Genomic DNA, 25,762 nt, shown 5'->3' with positions numbered 1-25,762 from the left:
ACTATTCTGAGTACTATGTTTGTTTTAAGAATGATTATGCCTACTGATTTCTGTTCATTCTGTAATTGGCCTTGGGCAATTTTCTCCCTCACAATTCCAAACCAGTACTTAGCCAAAACCTTTAGTATACCTCTGTGCAGATCTTTGAAACCTTCTCTTTATGGTGCTTCTTCCTCTCTATTATTTTGCCTCATAAATTCTAGCAGCCTCAGTGTTTCTGAATTCTGAACTTTGTCTCCCCAGTTTAGCGAACTGCAGCTTGGAAACTCACATTGGGAAGTAAGCTGGGCAATTATATGGCTCACTTTATTCATTTATCTTCTCTTAGTGATCACTAACCAGTTTTATAATTGTTTAAGATTGGAGGGTGTATTTTGTTCCTAGAAGTCTATCATGGCTGTTATCTATTCTTTTTAGGTCTAATTTCTTCCATTCAATATTATATCTGTGAAATTTATTTTTATTGTTACATATATAAGTAGTTTAAAATTTGCTGTGTAGTGTTCCATTGTGTAAATATCCCACAATTTAAAAGACCTTCTATATTTATTTTTTATTTTTAATCAATACATATTTATTGGGCATATGTGATATTTTGATATATGTATACAATGTGTAATGTGATCAAATCACAGTGTTTAGGATACTCATCAATTCAAACATTTTTTCATTTCTTTGTGTTGGAAATATTTCAAATCTTTTCTAGCTGTTTTGAAATATACAATAAATTTTTGTTAACTATAGTCACCCTATTGCGTTATTGAATACTAGAACTTATTCATTCTATCTAATTGTGCTTTTTCTGAATCTATTGAGATGATTTTGTGGCTTTTGTCCATACAATGCAAAGTATCACTTTTATTTTTTGCATATGTTGAACCCTCCTTACATCCCTGGGATAACTTCCACTTGATCATGTTGAATAATCTTTTAAATGCGTCCTCAATTTATATTTTTATTTTTTCTATTACTGATGGATATTTAGATAATCTCTACTTTTTAGCTACTAAAAGGAAATCCGTTGTGAACGTATTTGTACATGTCTTTGGTAGACATAAACCCAGGATTTGTTTTTGAAAAATAATTTCCTAAATCCTTTGGAAGATTGCATTTGTAGCAATAGCTGTTTAATCTATATGCATTTTTACCAATCATGAATTTTCTCTAGAAAGACCTTCACTTTGTAAATGGTTAATAGGAGTGAAGGGGGTCCATTCATCCAATATCTTCTTGTACAATGTACCAGGAAGACTGTGTACTCTTATAAATGCCAACCTTAAAACTCAAAGATAATGCAAATAAAGACAAGGACTCTTTACTATGTAAGTCTCCAGAGACACACACATATCACTACAAGGTAGTGTACATATACTGTATATCCTTGTGGAGACACTACTATATAGAATAGCACGACTTTGGTAAAATTAAGATTTTCTATTGAATTGCTACTCTGTACCTTTGTAGCTACTTGTCCTTAAGCAAGTTATGTAATTACTTGTCTTAGTTTTCTCATTTAGAGAATAATATTAGTACAAATCTTACAAGTGTGAAGATTGAATGAGACAGCAGATGTTAAATACCCAGAGTAGTGAATTTTCCTGAGGAATTTGCTAAGTACTTTAAGGAAGGTCAGGACATAAAGCCTGGATGAGAAAGAAAGCATTCTCCCTAAGGGTGTGTGCATGAACAAAGGCATGAAAATGGCCATTTATTTGGCATCTTCCCAAAATGATGTACTGAAAAGTTTGACTAGAGCAGTGAATTTGTAAAAAATAGTAGCTATTGAACAATTTGGGTGGAGAGGCAGGTTGGGACCAAATTTAAACCTGCCAGGTTGAATGATTCAATGTTATCCTGCAAGGGAGTAATTTTTTTGTGCAGGCAAAGAAAGAATGCAAAAATGTTTGAGGGAAAGGCAGCTTGGCTATGCTGAAAAGTTTGAAGGGGGAGGAGACAAGAGGCACAGAAAATCTGTGGTTTTCATGGGTGAGTAGACTCTGTGGGATACTGTCGCACTTTCCAAAAGAAGATTCTATCGAACCAGTCAGGCAGACCTGTTCACTGTGCTCTTGTTGGTCCCCTGCTTTCGGTGATTTCCTTCCCTTTTCTCTCTGCCAACTCATGTTCCAATCTTCCTTCAGAACCTGGCTCAAGGTTCATCTCCACCAGGAGGCCTACTTGGTGTCTGGTCTATAACTGATTTTTAATCTGGGTCAATGATCTGTTAAAGAAAAATAGTCCCCCATTCTGACCTAGAGAAGTGACTGCTGAGAGATATGCCAAGTTTTGTAGACAGTGTTGAAAAACCACACCAATAGGGGTCAGATCAGCCACTCTCCAAAGGAAATCAGAGACTGAATCTGCTGGAAATAAAATCAACCCTTCCTCATTATGTTTTCCTCTTTGTGTACTTTTCCTGGGTTGATGCCCAGGTCTGGGAAGAGGAGAATGGATACAGCTCGGAGTGGGTTAGCTCTGAGTTCTTAGCATCTGTGTTCTTGGATCCCACAGCCTTTGGAGCAGGAGGTGGTCAGGTCAGACTGGTTATAAGGTTTTTAATTAATGCACAGATTATGTCCAGTGTACAGGTCTATATACAATAGAAAACTTTGCATCACATTAATTTATAAAAATTATGAGACTGCTCTTAGCCTTGTGCTTATTTTGTGATTGCAGAGTAAAATAATTAGCTCTTTAACAGTTTTTAAGTTTGCAATTGGTTCAAATAACTTATTCAGTTCATTTCATGGTCATTTTGGTCAGTTTTCTTTCTATCAGTTTTATTTTATCATTTACATAAAACAAAATTAATTCTTTTTAAGGATATGGTTCAATGAGCTTCGATGAGTGTGTACAGTCACAAAACCACTGTCAGTGTCATTTTCATTATTCTTAAAACTTCCTTTATTCTCCTTTGCAGTAAATATCCTGCTTTAATTCCTATCCTCAGTCAATGATCTGATTTTTGCAACTATAGTTTTGTTTTTTTCCAGAATGCTATGTAAATCAAATCTGGTTTCTTTCATTTAGCCTGATGCTTTTGAGATTTGTCCCTGTTTCATTTATCAGTAATTTGTTTCTTTTTATTACTGAGTGGTATTCCACTGTAGGGATGTACAATAATTTGTTTATTAATTCACTAGTTGACGCATATTTGAGTCATTTCCAATTTTTGCTAAGAATAAAGTTTCTATAAACATTTGCATACAGGTCATTTTTTTTTTTTTTTTTTTGAGACAGAGTCTCGCTCTGTCGGCCAGGCTGGAGTGCAGTGGCATGATCTCTGCTCACTGCAACCTCCGTCTCCCAGGCTCAAGCAATTCTTCTGCCTCAGCCTCCCGAGTACCTGGGATTACAGGTTTGTGCCACCACGCCCGGCTAATTTTTGTATTTTTAGTAGAGACGGGGTTTCACCATGTTGGCCAGGCTGTTCTCAAACTCCTGACCTCAGGTAATCCACCCGTCTCAGCCTCCCAAAGTGCTGGGATTACAGGTGTGAACCACGGCGCCCAGCTGCATGCAGGTCTTTACATGGATATATATTTTCATTTCTCTACAGTCCCAGGAATGGGACTGCTGGGTCATATGGTAAGTGTATGTTTAACTTCATCAGAAACTGCCACACTGTTACCCAAAGCAGCTGTGCCATTTTGCATTCTCACCAGCAAAGCATAAAACTTCCAATTTCTCTGTATCTTTACCACTACTTGGTATTGTCAGTCTTTTAAATTTTAGCTGTGTAGGCCGGGCACGGTGGCTCATGCCTGTAACCCCAGCACTTTGGGAGACCGAGGCGTGTGGATCACCTGAGGTCAGGAGTTTGAGACCAGCCTGGCCAACATGGCGAAACCTCTTCTCTACTAAACATACAAAAATTAGCCAGGCATGGTGGTGCACGTCTGTAATCTCAGCTACTCGCAAAGCTGAGGGAGGAGAATGGCTTGAACCTGGAGGCGGAGGTTGTGGTGAGTTGAGATCGCCACTGCACTCCAGCCTGGGTGACACAGTGAGACTCCATCGCAAATAAATAAACAAATAAATGAATAATTAACTGTATTTAATGGCATTTCATTGTGACTTTAACTTACATTCCTCTAATAAATAATCATGTTAAGCCTCTTTTTCAGTGCTTATTTGACATGTATATTTTCTTTAGTGAGATGTATATTCAAACATTTTGCACTTTTTACTAATGGATTGTCTTACTGAATTTTGAGAGTTCTTTATATATTCTAAATATGTTCTTTATCAGATATAAGTTTTGTTAAATTAGTAGACAAGCTACATATTTTAGCTTGTCTACTAATTTTCTTATGGTGTCTTTTGAAAAGCAGAAGTTTTAAATTTCGATAAATTTCAAGTTACCAGTTTTTTCTTTTATAGTTCATAATTTTTGTCCTATATAAAAAATTTTTGCTTAACTCAAGATCATGAAGATTTTATCTTAGGTTCTACTTTAGGCATTTTATAGATTTAGATGTATATATTATTTTTAAATTTTATTTATTGTTTTATTTTTTTACTGTCATGGAAAATCAGGTTTTTATTTTTCCAAAAATTGCACCAAAGTAAAGCAAAGCTCTAGTTGATGTAGGTGTGTTGTGTAGGTATTAGCAGTAGCGCCCTCACCAAGCACTCATTGAACAGTAGCGCAACCCCAAGGGAGGAATAGTTAGCTCTATAAATCTTTAAATTCATGGCTATAATCCATTTCAAGGTAATTTTTGTGTAGGGTGCAAGGTAAAGGTTGAAGTTTTCTTTTGTTTGTTTGTTTTTGTTTTGTTTTTTTTTCATGTGGATATCAATCGTTTTAGAGGCTTTTGGCTTTAAAACACTATCCTATCCTCATTGAAATAACTTGGCTCCTGCAGTGCAAATCAATTGACTGTATATATGTAGGCCTATTACTGTTCCCATGGGTCGATATGACTATGCTTATGCCAATAATCTACCACACTGACTGATTACTGTAGCTTTGTAATAAGTCTGGAAGTCAGGTGGTATAATTCCTCCAAATTATTTTTCTTTTCCAAAACTGTTTATCCTAGGTCCTTTGCATTTCCATATAAATGTTAGAGTCAGTTTGTCAATTTCTAAAAACTTGCTGGAATTTTGCATGGGATTGCATTAAACCTATAGGTCAATTTGGGTAGAATTGCCTCAACAATACTGGGCCTTCTGATCCACATACACAGTTTATCTTTACATTGACTTCAATCTTCTTTAATACCTTTCAGCAATATTTTGTAGTCTTCAGTGTATGAACTTCGGACACACTTTGTTAGATATATCATGAAATATTTTATAGTTTTGAGGCTATTTTAAATAATGTTTAAAAATTTTGGTTTTCAGTCATTCATTGCTATTATTTAGAAACACAAATAACTTTTATATGTTGACCTTGTAATTTCTAGGGCTGCTATCACAAACTGTCACAAACTGGAGGGCTTAAAACAACATAAATTTATTCTTTCACAGTTCTGAAAGGCTGGAAGTCCAGAATCAAAGTGCCAGCAAATATGGTTCTTTCTGGAGGCTCTGAGGAAAGCATGTCCCATGCCTCTCTCCTAGCCTCTGGTGGTTGTCAGCAATGCCTGACAGTCCTGTCTTGTAGCTGCATCATTCCAGTCTCTGCCTCTACTGCTACGTGGCATTCTCCCTCTGGGTTAGTCTCTGTGTCCAAATTTCCCTCTTCGTGTAAAAACGGCAGTCACCGAATTAAAGACTCACCCTGATCTAGTAAGTCTTCATCGTAACTCATTACATCTGCAAAGACCCTATTTTCAAATAAGGTCACATTCACAGGTACTGGAGGTGAGGACTTGAACATATATTTTGGGGAGACACAGTTCAACCCACAACACTTGTGTCCTGCAGCCTTGCTAAATTCACTTAGTAGTTCTCGTATATTTTCCTGCAGATTATTTGGGATTTTCTATATGGATGATCAGTCAGTTCACTTTTGACAAAACACCAGAGCCACATACAAACAAAGGTTTCTCCATATTAACCACTTCTCTTGTGTTATTGCCATAGAGTTCGAGTTTTTTTTTTTTAAAATGTTTCTGTTGATTCCAATCTTGACTAATCATGTTGAGTCTCTTTTTCAGCACTTATTTGACATGTATATTTTCTTTGGTGAGATGTATATTCAAATATTTTGTACTTTTTGCTAATGGATTTTCTTATTGAATTTTGAGAGCTCTTTATATATTCTAAATATGTTCTTTATCAGGTATAAGTTTTGCCAATATTTTCTCCTAGTATGTAGCTTGTCAACTAATTTTCTTACAGTGTCTTCTGAAAAGCAGAAGCTTTAAATTTTGATAAATTTTAAGTTGTCAGGTTTTTCTTTTATAGTTCATAATTTTTTTGTCCTATATAAAAAATCTTTACTTAACTCAAGATCACGAAGATTTTATCTTATGTTTTACTTTAGGCACTTTATAGTTTTAGCTCTATAAATATTTTAAAAAAATTTTTTTATTGTTTTCTTTATCATGGAAAATCTGGTTTTCATTTTTCCAAAAATAGCACCAAAGTAAAGTAAAGCTCTAGTTGATGGTGGTGTCTTGTGTAGGTGTTAGCAGTAGCACCCTCACTGTGCACTCATTGGACAGTAATAAACCTTAAGTTGACTTTTCTGAATTCTTTCAAGCTTCTCTTTATACTAGGTGCTGTCCATGTCATCACATGTTTTTCTAACTGTGTAGCAGAGTGGTGGATGAGAATGAAGTGAGTGAGGCATATGCTCCAGCTGCAAAACTTAAGGAGACACCAAGACTTTGGAAATCAAGATAAATAATACCTTTATGCAATATTTTAGAAGTAGACATTCACACAACAATCCATGATGAACAAAATATCAACAATATAAATAAAGATAGAGGATTTTGTCCTGCATTCACATGACCCTGCCTCACTCGCCTCACCCTAAATCTGGCCCTGCTGTCTTGACTGCTATCAGCTGCTCTTTCTGAATGTGATCAATGTCAGCGAAACAAATTATAAGGTGTTTAGCATGGCTTCAGGCGCCAATTTTGCCAAGCTCAATACAAATCATTTTTCTCCTACTTTCACCTGATTTAATCCTGTGGTTCAGTTAGTTCTCAGTCTTCCAGTTCTCAGTCTTCCACTCTTTTTTTAAAATTATTATACTTTAAGTTCTAGGGTATATGTGCACAACGTGCAGGTTTGTTACATAGGTATACATGTGCCATGTTGGTTTGCTACACCCATTAACTGGTCATTTACGTTAGGTATTTCTCCTAATGCTATCCCTCCCCCTGCCCCCTACTCCATGGCAGGCCCCAGGGTGTCATGTTCCCTGCCCTGTGTCCGAGTGTTCTTGTTGTTCAATTCCCACCTACAAATGAGAACATGCGGTGTTTGGTTTTCTGTCCTTGTGATAGTTTACTCAGAATGATGGTTTCCAGCTGCATCCATGTCCCTGAAAAGGACATGAACTCATTCTTTTTATGGCTGCGTAGTATTCCATGGTGTATATGTGCCACTATCCAGAATCTACAAAGAACTTAAACAAATTTACAAGAAGAAAACAAACAACCCCATCAAAAAGTGGACAAAGGATATGAACAGACACTTCTCAAAGGAAGACATTTATGTAGCCAACAGACACATGAAAAAATGCTCATCAACACTGGTCATCAGAGAAATGCAAATCAAAACCATAATGAGATACCATCTCACGCCAGTTAAAATGGCGATCATTAAAAAGTCAGGAAACAACAGATGCTGGAGAGGATGTGGAGAAATAGGAATGCTTTTACACTGTTGGTGGGAGTGTAGACTAGTTCAACCATTGTGGAAGACCGTGTGGTGATTCCTCAAGGATCTAGAACTAGAAATACTATTTGACCCAGTGATCCCATTACTGGGTATATATCCAAAGGATTATACTCTTCCATTTTTTAAAGAAATGATACCTGTTGTGATAGGTTACATGTACAAGCTTGGTTTCAGGTCAAAGTCACAATTTCAGAGCATATTCTGGATATATGCTGGATATATGAGAGTATATGTCCAATCCACAAGCCATACAGGAGAATTAGAATAGATTTACATACAAAAAGCTATCTACATTCTTTCTGCTCTGCTTGTCTAATTTCTACCATCACGTGCCCTGTCTCCCAGCCATGTTATTGTGCCAAAGGCAGAAAGCTGACCCACAGTGAGCCTGTTGCATTTTCTTGTCTTTTAATATGGAATCTGGTTTCAGAAATCATGTAGTAAGAACCGTGTGGAAAGGAATTGGAACATCCAAACTCCCAAGCTGTTTTGCACCCACATTCTAACTTGTGAACTGAGAAGCAGAGAAAGTTTATTAGCAAAGGGAGAAGTTTGATGCAGAGAGGCAAGGATGAGAGAGAGAGAGGTAGAGTCAGACTTGGCTTCCTAATGATTTTCCAGTTCATACTTTCAATCTCTTCCTGAGATCCAACTCTATCCCTTCTTTTGAATTCTGTGAGATACCACATCATTCATGTAACAAACACCATGGCTCCACTTTTTTTCTTATACTTTGAATTTGCTTTCATTAGTCCAAATTAGAGAATCTTGGCTAATATGCTGTTTCCAACTTCCGAAATTAGATGTTTTATCCTCCCTGGGATTCTAAGGAAACTTTCGCAAACTGCTCTTTCCAGTGCTTTTCCCTTGTTAATAAAATCATTTCCTTTAGGAATACAGTTATTCTTTTCTTTTCTTATTTTTTAAAAAAACTTTATTTCCATTCTTCTTTCTTTTATACATTTCCCTGGTGATCCTCATGCTCACCTCCTTTGCGTGGTTCCCAAGTTTACTCTTCCATTATATTCTGTTTTTTCTTAGCATGTTTTTGGTCTATCCCATTGTTAGTGTTTATGAAGTATCTGCATTGTGTAAAAGATACAGAGTCAGATTTCTCTTATTTTCCACCCTATTCATTACCCAAGGTCCAATTTAAATATTATTTTCAACCATACTGCCAAAAGCAATCTACAAATTCAAGGCAATTACCATCAAAATACCACTGTCATTCTTCACAGAACTAGAAAAAACAATTCTAAAATTCATATGGAACCAAAAAAGAGCCTGCATAGCCCAAGCATGACTGAACAAAAAGAACAAATCTGGAGGCATCACATTACCTGATTTTAAACTATACTATAAGGCCATAGTCACCAAAACAGCATGGTACTGATATAAAAATAGGAACATAGACCAATGGAACAGAATAGGGAACCCAGAAATAAACCCAAATACTTACAGCCAACTGATCTTCAACAAAGCAAACAAAAACATAAAGTGGGGAAAGGATGCCCTATTCAACAAATAGTGCTGGGATAATTGGCAAGCCATATGTAGGAGAATGAAACTGGATCCTCATCTCTCACCTTATACAAAAATCAACTCAAGCTGGATCAAGAACTTAAATCTAAGACCTGAGACTATAAAAATTCTAGAAGGTAACATTAGAAAAACCCTTCTAGCCATTGGCTTAGGCAAGGATTTCATGACCAGGAACCCAAAAGCAAATGCAATAAAAACAAAGATAAGGCTGGGCATGATGGCTTACACCTGTAATCCCAGCACTTTGGGAGACTGAGGCAGGCGGATCACCTGAGGTCATGAGTTCAAGACCAGCCTGGCCAACATGGTGAAAACCTGTCTCTACTAAAAATACACAAATTAGCCAGGCGTGGTGGCAGGTGCCTGTAATCCCAGGTACTTGGGAGGCTGAGGCAGGAGAATCGCTTCAACCTGGGAGGTGGAGGTTGCAGTGAGCTGAGATTGTGCCATTGCACTCCAGCCTGGGGGACAAGAGCGAGACTTCATCTCAACAAAACAAAACAAAACAAGAAACAAAGATAAATAGCCTGGGCTTAATTAAACTAAGGAGATTTTGCACAGCAAAAGGAATAGTCAGCAGAGTAAAAAGACAACCCACAGAGTGGGAGAAAATCTGCACAATCTGTACACCTGACAAAGGACTAATATCCAGAATCTACCACAAACTCAAAGAAATTAGCAAGAAATAAACAATCCCATCACAAAGTGGGCTAAGGACATGAATAGATAATTCTCAAAAGAAGATATATAAATGGTCAATACACATGTGAAAAAATGCTCAACATCACTAATGATCAGGGAAATGCAAACCAAAACCACAATGTGATACTACCTTACTCCTGCAAGTATGGCCATAATCAAAAAATCAAAAAATAATAGATGTTGGCAGGGATGCAACAGAGAGGGAACACTTCTACACTGCTGGTGGGAATGTAAACTAGTTCAACCATCATGGAAAACAGTGTGAAGATTCCTTAAAGTTCTAAAAGTAGAACTACCATTTGATCCAGCAATCCCACTACTGGGCGTCGACTCAAAGGAAAAGAAGTCATTATATGAAAAAGATATTTGCACACTCATGTTTATAGTGCATAATTCACAATTGCAAAAATGTGGGACCAACTCAAATGCTCATCAATCAACAAGTGGATAAAGAAACTGATATATATATATATATACACACATCATATATGTGTATATATATGTATATATATACACACACATATATACACACACACACTCAGAATATTACTCAGTCATAAAAGGAATAAATTATGGCATTTGCAGCAACCTGGATGACATTGGAGACTATTATTCTTAGTGAAGTAACTCAGGAATGGAAAACCAAACATCATATATTCTCACTCATAAGTGGTAGCTAAGTTATGAGGATGCAAAGCCGTAAGAATGATACAATGGACCTTGGGGACTCAGGGGAAAGGGTATAAAGGGGATGAGTGATAAAAGATTACAAATTGGGTGCAGTGTATACTGCTCAGGTGATGAGTGCACCAAAAATCTCACAAATCACCACTAAAGAACTTCGTCATGTAACCAAACACCACCGGTTCCCCAATGATCTATGGAAGTAAAAAATTAAAAAAAAAAATCAGCTGGGCACAGTGGCTTACACCTGTAATCCCAGCACTTTGGGAGGCTGAGGTGGGTGGATCGCCTGAGGTCAAGAGTTTCAGATCAGCCTGGCCAACATGGTGAAACCTCATCTCTACTAAAAATACAAAAATTAGCTGGGTGTGGTGGTGGGTGCCTGTAATCTCAGCTACTTGGGAGGCTGAGGGAGAAGAATTGCTCGAACCTGGAGGCAGAGGTTGTAGTGAGCCAAGATAATGCCATTATACTCCAGCCTGGGCAACGAGCAAAGCTCTGTCTCAAAAATAAATAAATAAATAAATAAATTAAGTTTAAAAAATGATTTCCACTATGAGCCTGTCTCACCAATCTCTTTTTTTCCTTCGGAAAGAATATAGACAGCTTTTTGTATATAAATATATTTGAATTCTCCTCTATTATATCCCCCCAAGGCAAGGAATCATATGTTACTCATGCTTGCATTATGAGCACTTAACATATAGGAAGTGATGGGAAGGGCTGGTTGGATAAATTAGCGAATTAATGAAAAGGGTGGCCTACTTTGCCACATACGAAATTGGGGAACATACTTGATCCCAAATATCCCTTAAACATTAGGTTCTTCTGGTCTCTGCTATTCTAAGTCCCGTTCTTTTCTCATTTTGCCCTGTTTCTCCAGATGATCTCAGTTACTGCCATGACTTGAGTTACCATCTGCCATATGTGAGTCCATCCTGAGTCTATATTTTTAGTCCAGATTGTCTCCGGAAAGCTAGACCCATAATTCTAATTACTTATCAGGAAGCACCAGCAGGTGCTTCTGCAGGCACCTCAGACTCAGTTTAGTCTGCCAAATCCACCCACTTCATTCCATCCTCCCTCTCTTCCTTCTTTTTCTCCTTCTTCTCTGATGTTCCCTAAACAATGAATGGCAGCATTACTCTGTCAATTGCACAAACACCGGTGGATGGTTAACACAGAGCACATTGCCTGATGCCTAGTAAACACTCAATTAATATTTATTGAGTAAATAAATGCCACACACTAAAATGGTCAAATCAGTTGAAAATGATAGATTTGATGATTACATTCAGAAATAATCTTAGACTTAATAGTAAGAAGCTAGAATGAGAATAAGCCCTGGGAATTTCCTGTGTTTCACTTTTGCTGCCTTTGAAACATTAAGCAAATCAACATCGCTCATGAGGTCTGACTTGAAGATCAGACCTAGAGGCTTATTATTTGTGATCCTCCATGAAATGTCTGCAATGGTTTCCTTTAGACAAATGGGACTTTGTCATTATGCCCGATCATGGACAGTCTTTATACACACGCCAAGGTAAATTTTTCTGAGGTAAGCTTATAGGGATTGAGGATATACTGTGTATTATTCTATTGGGAATAAGGCTGATAACTAAATGTTCATTCTTCTATCCCAGGCTAATATTTGAGGCATCAGTGGCAGGGGAAACAGCATGAGCTTTGGACGTCACACTGGTTTGAGTCTGAATTCCAGCTCCTCCATTTACCAGCTTTGTGACTTTGAACAAGTTACTTAAGTTTCCTGAATCTCACTTTCATCTATAATATGGAGAAAATATTATGCATAGCATAGGGTTATTTGGAAGTAGATATGTAATAAGTTAAGCATAGTCTCTGAAACAAGGGTGCTCACTAAATGTGAGCTTTCTTCCCTTGCCTTGTTAGATGTGTGGTGATCTCTAATTTGGTTACTCAACTCACCTTGATTGTCAGTTTCCTCGTCAGTGAATGAAATAATTACACTATCCACAGAGTTGATGTGAGGACTGAGTGATAGTGTTTTAAAGTGACTATCACATGATACATAGTGATTAATCACTACTAGATCCCTTTCTTTCTTCCTTCTCAGCAGGGCATGGGAAATGCCTGACCGTATTTTAAGTTTGTTGGAACTTCTAGGTGATCTAGCAAGATATGAACATGGAATATTGTTGCTTTGCTTGTGTGTATAATACAATACTGCTCAACAGAAATGATAAATAGAGGAATCTTGCCATCTTCTGTATGTGACAGTTGCATGCCCCAGCCGACATCATCAGATTTGCCTTGGGGTTTTTCATCAGGGTGCATGTAACCAATGGAAAAGGATGAATGCCTGAGAAGTCTTATTGGTTACTTGGGGGTGCCACGTCCTCTGACTGGTGTAAGCATCAGCCAATCCTCATCCACGTATTAACAGCACTTCCATTATTAATCAGGCAGCTGCTGACTTCAGCTAAATCAAGGTATCTTGCTCGACCCTGTGGACTACTCTCTATTCCTTCCTCCCTTCATTCTGCACAATAACCACCTCCCTACACCCCAACTATACGAATACCATTTTGTCAAGAACTGAGTCCATTCCCTTCAAACCCTTAGGACGTTGAGCTTTCTGCTGCTAGCAACTACAATAGTTACAGAAATGACTTATTTGTTTAGAAACACATGACTCTAGTAATGAGGAAGCCAGTATAACTTCAGTGAGTATGCCTTTATAATGATGTGAGTTGGGGAATAGGCATGTATGGAGGCCGGTTTCTGTAGCAGGTGCCACACATTGAGATGATAACCATCGTAAAAAGCTATTTTCCAGGACGGGTGGGGTAACAGATGAATCTCACCAAATCTCATTGGCTTTACTATTATAGAACCTGTCACTAATCAGCTTACCTTTAACCGGTTGCCTCAGAAGCCTTCCTGTTTGAAATGCTGTGGGTGTGGAAAGCATGGGGGCTGGTAGATGGAGTTTGACTAGTAAGAAGAGGGAGTGGAGCGGAGCCCATGGCAGCGGAGGCCATAGGGGGAGTTGCCATGTAAGAAACTTCTCGTATCTAGGAGCAAACGATTTATTACCCAAACCTCCCACTCGCTTGATAGATTGCTGTTGGCATCTGCGTTATTGGGGGAAAAAAAAAAAAAAAAAAAAAAAAAAAAAAAAGACCTTGCTTCTTAGAAAAAAAAATTGGTGAGACAAATACAGGACATTCAAATACAGCAGTGGGAAGGAAAAGAAAAGGGAAAATGCTTGGCAAGAATTCAGAGAGAGCGAGAGCCAATTGTCTTTATTGGAACGGCATTGAATTGCAAACTCAAAGGAGGTAGTGGCGTCTCTTTTAGTAGAGAAATAAAAAACCATGCCATCCCTACCCAGTAAACTGTGTAGGGAAAACATTAACAACAACCCTAGGCGAGGTCGTTTTGTTTCGTTTTTTTCTTTTCTTATCTCCAAACAAAGAGATCTGTGCTTGCTACCGAAACAGCCTAAATATACTGCCCACTACCCTGGTGGTTAAATCCCCTTCAAGAGGGTGACTGGACCAGGCCAACCCTCTGCCCCCAACCCCCTTCTGTTGCAGGCTCTCAGTCTGATATGTCCCGCCTCCCTGCCCCAGCAGAGCGCGTTCCCCAAAGCTCCGCAGATGCAGCACGTTTCCAGAACGTGCACTTTCGCCATGGGCGGCATCTCTCGCTCTCTGATGAACGGTCAAAAATGAGATTCTGGATGAGAACAATTAGAAACTTTAATTACCCTCCAGGCATCTCACAATTATAAGCCACATTCTTATTTTTATAAGGAATTAGCTACAGATTGGATAGTGCTTGTCATGCTTTGAAACATTTCCTGTGTCTTTCTGGCATCACTCTGTTCTTGTTAGAATGCTGGCGCTTCTCACATCCCCACTACCGCGCGCCCCCCCGCTGCCCACCTCTCTCTGTCTCTCTGTATGTGTATGTATATGTATACGTATACGTATATGTATATGTATATGTATATATGTATATGTATATTTTTGGGGGGCTTGCCAATTCCCGCACCTTCACATACATTACCCGTCCTTTCATCTCCAAGATGACCTGAAATGACCTTTTGCTTGGCACGAGACGTGATTCAACTGATAATAAAAGAGTTTGGGGGGAGGGTAGGGGCGGTGTCTGTCTGCGCCCGGCTGAGGAAGAGCCAGGAGGGGGGCGGAGAAGGGGGGGACCATATCCATTTAAAGACGAATGCTGCTGCTGCCTTTCGCTGTGCTATTTCCTGTAATTAATTTTCCACATATCACCTATTACACGAAAATAAAAGTTTTTTTTATTTTTATTTATTTATTTATTTTTTTTTAGGGCATACCACTCTCTTTGTTTAACCGGAGATCCTGGGCTGTTTAGACGCGGCGGCGGTGGGAGCGGAGGAGGGAGAGTGGGGTGGGGGGCAGGCCGGAGGAGGCTGGGTGTCCCCCCGCAGAGAGGCCCGAGCTCTCCGCCGGAATGTGGGGTCGGAACCCCGTAGCTTGCTTTCTTTCTGCCTGGGTGTTTGCTGCTGGGAGCTTCTTTTCAAAGCGACGGCGCCTGCTAAGGTTCCCGCACACAGTTCCCTTCCATTTTCCATCTGCAGCCTTTGAGGGGTGTGGGCTTTTCCCAAAGCCTTTATTTCTTTGTCGTTTTAGGAAACCTCAATTTTTTGCACTGACTCCAGAACTCCAAATGGATGCCGATAGCAAGTCTCATCGATCGTCCCCCTCCCCCTTCTTACATAGGGAGGAAAAAAAAGAACAAACTATTTATTTGGATACTCAGCGAGGTTGTGGGAGTTGCCACAGCAACAGCTCTGAACCTTGCACAGCAAAAGGCTCTTACTGTAGAGTGTCCTGCCTTCCAAAAGATCTCCTCTTTAAAGAAACACTGCTAGCGATACTATATCAGTTTGGTGTGTGTGTACATAGACAGATCATCGACACCATTTGAAGAGACAAAGGCAAGGGTTTACTTGGGTGGTTCATAAGATAATTTTAGTCAAGCTTGACCAGATGAGATGTGAGAAGAGAAAAATGGACTGTGAATTCACGTGGGGACCTGAGATTAGAGAACTTCCTGCCCAGAGTCTTGTGAAATGGTAGAAAGTATTCTAAAGGTGTCCTGTCCCTTCTGGAGGTCATAGCTTGCGTGTGAACTGGTGGGGGTGATTATGCAGGCTTCCTGTCACCCTCTTCTGCCCTTGTGGAAGGGATCTGAGACATGAGATAGATGCTGTGAGCTCAGAGACGTGAGGAACTCAGCTTCCTGGGTTCCAGGAAGAACTTCTTTTCCCTGAAGTGCCTCATAGGCTGGAAGTTCCATGAAAAGCAAGAGGTTGCTCCACAGTCCCAGTTTCATACCTTCTGGCTTTCCTCGGAAACCATGAAGTCATTAATGCCTCATAGATATTAATATTTGCTAGTCACTACAGACATAAAGGTACAATTAAAGACTGGTCCTTAGCCCCTGCCCTCAAGGAGCTTTCAGTCAAGATGTGGAATAGGCAAACAGATAAATACAGGGGAGAAGGAGTGACTACGGGGCTGCCAGATTCATTAAAGCCACAAGCATGATCCCCATTCATTTCTTAGTTCATGGGATGCCTGACAGAACGCCAATCAACATCCCTTTCCTTTCCTTCTTCGAAAGTGCCTCCTTATAGGAAAAATTGTCATTCTGGGCAGATGGGCGCCAGGAAGTTGGCCTTGAGAGTCCCACTGTGGAAGGGCACTGCTATCATCTTCAGTGAAAACCTCAGCCCAATTTCCAACCTGCTGTAGAAAAGGAAAAATACTAATATTACTGAGTACCTTCCATGTGCCATACATGATGCTATTTATTATACTTATAATAAATAGCACCTATAATAAATGCTATTTATTAAACCTATAGTAGTAAATGCTATTTTACACCTACAATAAACACTATTTATTATCCTGTTGAATCCTCATGCAGTCTTTCACATGTAGTACCTGGTTTTTTTCTGAGCCACAGAACATAGGAAATGGTTTGAGTGACTTGTTTTGTCAATTACCCCAAGGATGGTGCATAACTAATACCATTCTATATGATAGAAGAGAAATTGATTCCCTTTACACAATGAATGCTTGAAGGCATTAATTTTAATTCCCTCTCAGAGTCCCTCTTGAGAAAGTTATGAAGTATCCTAACTTAATAGACAAGAAAACAGAGACTCAGGGAAATTGCTCAAGATCACACAGCCAACAATGCCAACAATAATGGAAATTTCCTTTTTGACTCAAAAATGTATAATCTTTTGAGATAGCATGAATAGATGGCTCTATACTTCCATTTGACTATTTAAAAAAAAATAGAGGCTGGGTGTGGTGGCACTTTGGGAGGTTGAGGCAGGTAGATCATGAGGTCAGGAGTTCGAGACCAGCCAGGCCAACATGTGGAAACCCTGTCTCTACTAAAAATACAAAAATTAGCTGGTCATGGTGGCACATGCCTGTAATCCCAGCTACTTGGGAGGCTGAGGCAGGAAAATCACTTGAACCTGGGAGGTAGAGGTTGCAGTGAGCCAAGATCACACCACTGCACTCCATCATGGGCCACAGAGTGAGACTCTGTCTCAGTAAGTAAATAAATAGAAAGTTAAGGTTAGAATTTTCAGTGACTGACAGTCATACTGACTTAAAGAGTTAGTTTGATTAGAAGCTCTACAAAGACAAGAACTGAGTCTTTTTTTCTTCAATAATATCTTTCTTGGAATTATCTGTCCAATTAGGCAAATATTATCACTAAGAAAGCCATCATTCATAGCAAAGGGAACCCCTTGCTTTTAATAACTCAAACCATTGCCACTCAGCCTGACCACTTACCAGACTTAACCTCACATGACTTTTAAAATCAAACATATCTTCAAAGACTGGAGACATTTGTCACTGAAATCAAAGAACAAGCCTTTAGCTCTAGGGCCATTGCAAAAGAAGAGCTAGTTAACTCTTGCTCGCAATAGTGACCTGTTTGGCAAAGGTGAGCGCTTTTAAAAGCATCAGAGTCATTTGTGAGAGTTTTTCTATGACCTCTTCTTTTGTACAGTAAGTTCTCAGTTCAGACCCTGCATCCTTGGGCAAATTACTCAACCTCTCTATTCCTCTCCCTCCCTTTCTTCCTTCCTTCCTTCCTTCCTTCCTTCCTTCCTTCCTTCCTTCCTTCCTTCCTTCCTTCCTTCCTTCCTTCCTTCCTTCCTTCCTTTCGATAGGGGCTTGCTCTGTCACCCAGGCTGGAGTATAGTGGCACAATCACGGCTCACTTCAACCTTGAACTCTTGGGCTCAAGTGATCCTCCCGCTTCAGCCTCCTGAGTATGTGGAGCTACAGGCATGCACCACCATACCTTGCTAATTTTTAGAAGTTTTTTGTAGAGATGGGTCTCACTGTGTTGCCAAGGCTGGTCCCAAACTCCTAGCCCGAAGCAATCTTCCCATCTCAGCCTCCCAAAGTGTTGAGATTACTGGCATGGGCCACCTCGCCCATCTGACCCCATTATTCCTTAATTTCACATGAAAAGTGGAGGAATAGTAGCATTTATGACATAGGATTGTGGTAAGGATTACCCTGAGATTAAGCATGTACAGCATTTAGCACAGTACCTGGCTCATATGAAATACTATTTATTATGCTATGATTATGCTAATTATTATCATCACTTTTATTTATATTAGAATTGATTGATTAAAATGGATAGTTGACATTTTCTTTCCCATGCCATGGGTGGACCCTAAGCTATATTGTGAAGCTGGTAAGTCTTTTCTTTTTCAACTCTCTGTTTTTCTCTCACCATGTCACTCCTCTTATTTTTAAACATCCATTTATCCTGGCATTCCCTTTCTTCCTTCCCTAGCCTGCTCAAACAAAACAAAAAAATCTTGTTCTGAAAATGGCTCTGTGATTAATCATTTACACTAGGGATCAGCAAGATATTTCTAGAAAGAGGCAGATAGTAAGTATTTCAGGCTTTGCAGGCTGTACAGTCTCTGTTGCAACGGCTCATCTCTGATGTTGCAGTGCAAAACCAGTCATGGCCAATATATACATGAAAGAGGGGGACATGTTCTGATAAAACTTTATCTATGGACACTGAAATTAGTTGAATTTCTTGGAATGTTTACATGTCACAAAATATTATTCTTTTATTTTTTTCAAGCATTTGTAAATATAAAAAACATCCCTGCCTGTATTGATGCATATATTGCCGACCCCCAATGTATACTTGACCATGAGTTCAATCACTATGACATGCTCAGGAATATTGCATTTTATATTTTCAAGTTCCGTAAGAATATACAGGAAACTCTACTTCGGGGGCAGTGGCATGAATAGTGTATGTGCTAATGGCAGCCTCCTCCCTTGGCTCTCTTTGGAAAGGAAACCTGGCAGAGTGTGACCCAGGTTGGCCAACTGAAGATATTCATTTACTGGAAAACATCCAGGCATTTGGGAAGAGGCAGCAAAAAGAGCACTATTTGTGATGTCGAACTTGGCTTCAATCAAATTTGGATTCTAACCCCTTAGTGGTTTTTTGATTTGTGCAAGTCACTTAAAGTCCTTACACTTCAATTTTCCTAACTATAAAAGTAGAAATAATAATGCCTGTCTCGAAGAGTATGAGACTGAATTATATGTAGTCACTCTATGTGACAATGTATATTAAGAGGATGACAATTACAACATGGTGGACATTTCATAAATGCTTGAAGAGAATTAACAGGCACTCAGCTCATGTTTCCTTCAATCATTTATTGGTGGGGGAAGGAGGGTTCAATCTTTGCTGTTGTGAAATACAAGAATAGGAAGGTTGGACATGATGGTACTTCTGGTATTTAAAAAAAGGTTCTCTGACCTTTTGTGGGGGGGGCAGGTGCAGGGACTAGTGAGAAGACAGGACATTTTTGGCACAGAAAAAAATAGACCTTTAACCCAAGTGAAATGCAATCTTGTACTGCAGAAGCAGTGGCTCTGCCATCAGGTTAGGGCTCAGATCAAGATGACACTGATTTATGAAAGGACAATCAAAGTGTCAGTGCTATTTCTGGACTGGTGTCTTCAGGTAGGCGTCCATTATTACTCATGTAGGCACCAAGGGAAGACTTTCTCTTCACCTTCTGAAGGTTCACCGAAAAATCAACCGAAAACATGCAGATTAATACGAGAAAAGACATCCAAATTTATTACTGTGCACATGGAGGAGAACAATGGAGTGATTACTTCAGTAGGGTAGAGAAGCTTATATATGATACCATCTTGAGATTACAGAAAGAATGGGGGCTTGGATCATGGCAAGACAGGTTATGGGAGGGGGAAAAGAGGAGGCCTGGCTAGCAAAGGTGGTCTTGTTATGTAGATGAAATCTCACAGGTAGCAACCCTTAGAGAAAAATAGATGGTGAATGTTTCTTTCAGACCTTTAAAGGTATTAGACTCTCTGTTAACTTTTCTCAGATCAGGCAAGGGAAGACCATCAGAGAAAGACTGCCTGCATCAGTGGAGATTTTCTCTACAAGTGTAAATCTCACTCACAAAAGGCAACTTTGCAGGGCTACTCCTATTTGCAGGCCCTCTGAACAGCCATCTCAAAATATGTTAAAGAAATATATTTTGGGGTGAAATACTTTAATTTTCTTCACTTGGTTCCCACATGAATCAGGGCTTTAGAAAGTGAATCAGGACTCCTTGAGAAGGTCTGTTTGTGTAGATGAGGGAGCTGTTTCCACATGTGCGTGTGTGTGTGTGTGTGTGAGAGAGAGAGAGAAAGAGAGAGAGAGAGGGAAAAGCATACTTTTCTACTCACTGATAAATCTTACGGATGAAGAAAAACAGAAGCAGTGTGGCCTGGAAGTTTAGAAATACAGTGGAGGCAGCCCATTCTAAAGATGGTACTCTTTCACAGTACCAGGTCCTGAACTGAGGAAAAAAGACTCCTTGTGTCTTGAGGGAGCTTACAGGTGCACATTTTAAAATATATGACAATTGAGGTTAATTTGTATTAAAATAATTTATGTAATATTTCTGATAAATAGATGATTTTTAATATAATTAAAGAAATTGACCTTGAGCATACAAAAAACGTTTTTTCTTTCTGATTTTATCGACATGTAAATATGATGTAAGCACAATTTTTATTGAAGATAAGATCTGGGTTTAGTTTCTCATGATTTAAGATTTTCTTAAAGTTAAAAAATTTCTACATAAATTATATGAGTTCAGTAAGTTATTTCTACAAATTGGTTAAGAAGTAAAAGAATAGTGAATAATATTTAACTATATGAACTTGTATGAATGCATATCTTTCAAAAAGGGTTAAGCTTGTGAATTCTTGTAATGCTGCAAATTGTATGGACATAATATATTAGCTTACGTTGTAATTTCCAGATCTTTAGCCAACCTTAGACTAATATTCAATTGAATTAATATATAAACTTTGGATATATGGGCAATTTATAACTGAGACAAATATGCAAATATTAGTTACTAAATATAGTTTTAATTTCCCCTGCTCTTTATTTTATATATGTAAATGACTCTAGCTTAACAGGGTATGCAAATGTCTTTAAGTGATACAATATATATGCTTATTTCTTCACTTTAAAATTTGTTAAAATAATATAAATGCTTGTGGGAAAAATTAACTGGATTGTTTTTGTTTCCTGTCTCAGGTCTAGAAAAACAAAAGCTGCTTACAATTTGAATTGTTGAGACAATATTAGGTACAATAATTTTGGAGAAATATGAATGTGTATACCAGATAATAAATGTGGTTTATTTGCTTTTTAAGAAAATTGTTACAGTTTATTAGTATGGTAAATTCAATTATATATATATTCACACACCCTTACATACATACATGTATCGTTTTTTTTGATATGCTAAGAAAGTTAAAAAGTTTAATGAAATAATCTATTTTCACAGTTAAGTATTTGCATAAGTCTAAATACATACATATAAAGGTGTATTAAGATTAATTCAGAATATTGAAAATTAAAAAAATGTAATTTTAAGGCAAACCCTAAATGTAAAAGGTCTGAGGAAGGCAAAATTTGTTTGCTCAAGTTGGTAATGCTAGCGTGAGTTTGAAGGAAACAATGATTTAAAAAAGAAAATTATATACAAAATTGACTCCATGCTAATGGATTTATTCCAAAAATAAAAAGAAAGGAAAGGCTCATGAATCCTCTACTGCAAGTCGTTGTATGGATGACTGTCTCTGTCTGTTTGGGCTGCTATAGCAAAATATCATAGACAGAGGGACTTTATAGTCCTGGAGTCCTAATTCAGTGTCTGGTGAGGGCCCTCTTCTCTCTGTATTCCCATGTATCAAAAAGAGATCATCCCTCTTATGTCTCTTCTTATAAAGGCACTAATCCAATCATGAGACTTCTACTCTCATGACCTAATTATGTCCCAAAGACCTCCAAATACCATTACCCTGGGAATTAGGGCTTAAACATATGCATCTTAGGGGAACATGAACATCCAGTTCATGGCAATAATAATATATATACAAAGTGTAAAATGAGGATTTGGGCTTTCTTTAGAAAAAATGACCAAATTATTCTGCGTCTAGATAACAGAGGTTTTATAAGTCACAAAAAAGATTCTATTAAATCTTGAAACTTTTGGAATATTTTGAATTGCTTTGACAGAAAGTTCCCTTTTTTGTTGACACAAATTAAGTTTTTAGTAATCATTGTTACTTTTTCTTGTGAGTTAAAAACATTTCTTTATAACTATTTTTTTGTCTTTGAATATCCTGACATATTTCTATTTTGTTGCCTTTGATACCTCTTCTTGACTTTCCATTTCTAAGGTAAAATCACCAAATCAAAGCAATTAAACTGTTGAGATACAGTTTAAACAAAATTTATCTTTGGGTTTCATGGTACGACCACTAAGTAGCACAAAGACTGACTCCTTCACCTTATGAAAGAAAGGGTGTTAGAAAAAGAGCTTGCCTTTATAACCAAGCTTTTTAAGAAATAGAGCATGGGAAAGATTTAGGCAACGATAGTGTATATTTGGAGACCGTTTCCCTTTTTTTCAGACCTTACAAATAAAGGTCACTGCATTCCCTCATGCCTACATTCTTTTGCTCTGCCCTAACCTGATTATCTCTACATTGCAAATTCCTGTACTATTTGATAACCTCATTGGAGTATTTTACTTGAAAACAAGGCATTGGATGACCCCTAACGTCTGTTATTAAATTTGTAGTGTAAAAGTGTATTGGTGACTACCTACAAATTGGACCTAGATTGTTTTCTTCCTAAACTGATGTTTGCATTCAGGATAGCCCCTGATATCATCCAGAGTCTATCTTGAAGCATAACTTTCTCTTCTTAGAAAAAAAGATCTTTAAATAATTTAATTCAAGAAGGAGAAAAACTGGGCCTCATTTAGCATTCAAAGTCTTTAACAGCTCAAGTGGAACTCTCAACTGCCTTCTTTTGTCTTTAAGCCCCTTTATTTCATGTTTTATAGGAGACTCACAAGGTGGGAGAATCATACATGCTATGGTTCAGAAAAGAATAGGAGAGCTAGAAAATATCAACAGGACCATAGGACTTCTTGCCCTAAAGGCTCATGAAATTTGACATACAGTGGTTCATGATCTATATAACACTGGCTCTTCGAGGTAGAATGTGTGCTAGGGGGATTATTGTACTTATGTCTCCTCAGACTTCTCTAGAGTCTTTAATATTACTAACAAGATCTAGGACACACCCACACAATCATGAAATTATGTAAATAGGCTAATCCCTGCATATCTGGTTCTTTAGTGTCTTTGGATTGGGGTTGGGAGCTATTTTCTTGATTTCATTTGTGCATGCTAGGATTCTAGCTTGAAAGTGTACTATAAACACTAATTGTACAATTTCTTCTGTCATAGTCTATTTCTGCTGCTGTAACGGAATACTTGAGATTGGATAATTTACAAAGCAAATAAATTCACTTGGCTCATGCTTCTTGAGACTTGGAAGTCCAAGATCAAGGGGCTGCATCTGGTGCAAGTATTCTTGCTATGTCATCCCATGGTGGAAGGCAGACGGGCAAGAGAGCATGAGATATAAGGGAAGGCTGAACTCTCCTTATAACAACCTACTCTCGTGATAATGAGCCCACTCTCATAACAACAAGATTAATTCATTCATGAGGGAGGAGCCCTCATGGCCTAATTACCTCTTAACACCATCACAATTATAAATTTCAACATGAGTTTTGAAGGGAACATTCAAGCAATAGCATTCCACCCCTAGACCCCCCAAACTTATGTCCTTCTCACTTACAAATACATTCATTTTATCCCAATAGTCCCAAAATCTTAACTTGTTCCAAGTCAACTCAAAAGTTCAAAGCCCAGAGTCTCATCTAAGTCAGATATAGATGAGACTCAAGGTGGGATTCAAACCAAGTGGCAAATTTCTCTCCCTCTATGAGCTTGTGAAATCAAACTGAATTACATCCTTCCAAAACACAATGGTGGGACAGGCTTAGGATAGAGATTCCCATTCCAAAAGAGAAAAATAGGCAAGAAGAAAGGGGTAACTTGTCACGAGTCCAAACCTCAACAGGAAAAACAACATTAAGTCTTAAAGCTCCAAAATAATCTCCTTTGACTCCATGTCCCACCTCCAGGATGCACCAGATCAGGAGTTGGGCCCCCGAAGTCTCAGGCAGCCCACGCTGTGACATTGCTGAGCTCACTCTACCCAGCAGCTCTCACAAGTTGGAGTCTTGTGCTTGCAGCTCACCCCGGCTGATCTTGCAAGCTGGTAGTCTACAGTTATGGGGTCTTGGAAGTGGCCCTACTCCCATGGCTCCACTGGACATTGCCCCAGTGGAGACTGTGCAGTGGCTTTGACCCCATTTCCATTCAGCATTGCCCTAGTAGGGATTCGCTGCCGTGGATTTGCTGATGTAGCAAGTCTCTGCCTGGACCCCCAGGCTGTCTATGACAACCTTTGAAGTCTAGATGGAGGAAGCCATACCCTCACAGCTCTTGCATTCTCTGTGCCTGCAGGATTAGTGCCATGTGGATGCTGCCAAAGTTCACAGTTTATGCCTTTGGAACAGTGGATTGAGCAACTCGTGGGCCTGCCTGAGCCAGGGCTGGGTGGTTGAGGAGCACTGTGCTGAAATGCAGAGAGCAGAGACCTGAGGTGACCCTGAGCAGCAAACCCTGGGCCCATCCCTTGAAACCATTCTGCCCTCCGAGAGGTCTGGGCCTGTAATGGGAGAAGCAGCTTTGAAGATCTCTGAAATGCCTTCAGGGTTATTCTTCCATTGTCTTCAATTCCTTCCAATCTGAACCAACCTCTTTAACAAATTGTCACTTGGCCACAAGTGACCATTTGCTCTCCTAAACATGCCTTTTCTTTCTTTTCATAAACAGGCTAAAAAAATTCTCAAAGTCTTTTTTTTTTTTTCTTCTTTTGAGAACAGGTCTTGCTCTGTTGCCCAGTTTGGAGTGCAGTAGTGTGATCACAGCTCACTGCAGCCTCAACCTCCTGCACTCAATACTCCCTCTTCAGCCCCTGAGTAGCTGAGATTATAGATGTGCACCACCACGCTCGGCTAATTCTTTTTATTTTTTAGTATTTATTTGTTTATTTATTTATTTATTTATTTTGAGGCAGAGTCTTGCTCTATCACCTAGGCTGGAGTGCAGTGGCGCGATCTCGGCTCACTGCAAGTTCCGCCTCCCGGGTTCATGCCATTCTCCTGCCTCAGACTCCCAAGCAGCTGGGACTACAGGCGCCCGCCACCACGCCCGGCTAATTTTTTTTTTTTTTTAGTATTTTTAGTAGAGACGGGGTTTCACCGTGTTAGCCAGGATGGTCTCGATCTCCTGACCTCGTGATCCACCCGCCTTGGCCTCCCAAAGTGCTGGGATTATGGGTGTGAGTCACCACGCCTGGCCTTATTTTTTATAAAGATGGGGCCTCACTCTGTTGCCAAGGCTGGTCTCAAACTCCTGGGCTCAAGTGA

The 25,762-nt window shown here is 38.9% G+C and overlaps 1 non-coding gene across 1 annotated transcript; it reads right to left on the bottom strand.

Moving 5' to 3' along the window:
* Window positions 1-4,547: 4,547 nt before the first annotated feature.
* Window positions 4,548-4,673, bottom strand: LOC112425690 (U4atac minor spliceosomal RNA). Its single transcript, XR_003016830.2, has one exon. It is a non-coding gene; the product is annotated as a U4atac minor spliceosomal RNA (small nuclear RNA).
* Between the last annotated feature and the right edge of the window lie 21,089 nt (window positions 4,674-25,762).

The sequence above is a fragment of the Macaca nemestrina genome, chromosome 12 (genome assembly GCF_043159975.1).
Source record: "Macaca nemestrina isolate mMacNem1 chromosome 12, mMacNem.hap1, whole genome shotgun sequence".
Classification (NCBI taxonomy): Eukaryota; Metazoa; Chordata; class Mammalia; order Primates; family Cercopithecidae; genus Macaca; species Macaca nemestrina.
This window is presented reverse-complemented; position numbering and strand designations above follow the sequence as displayed.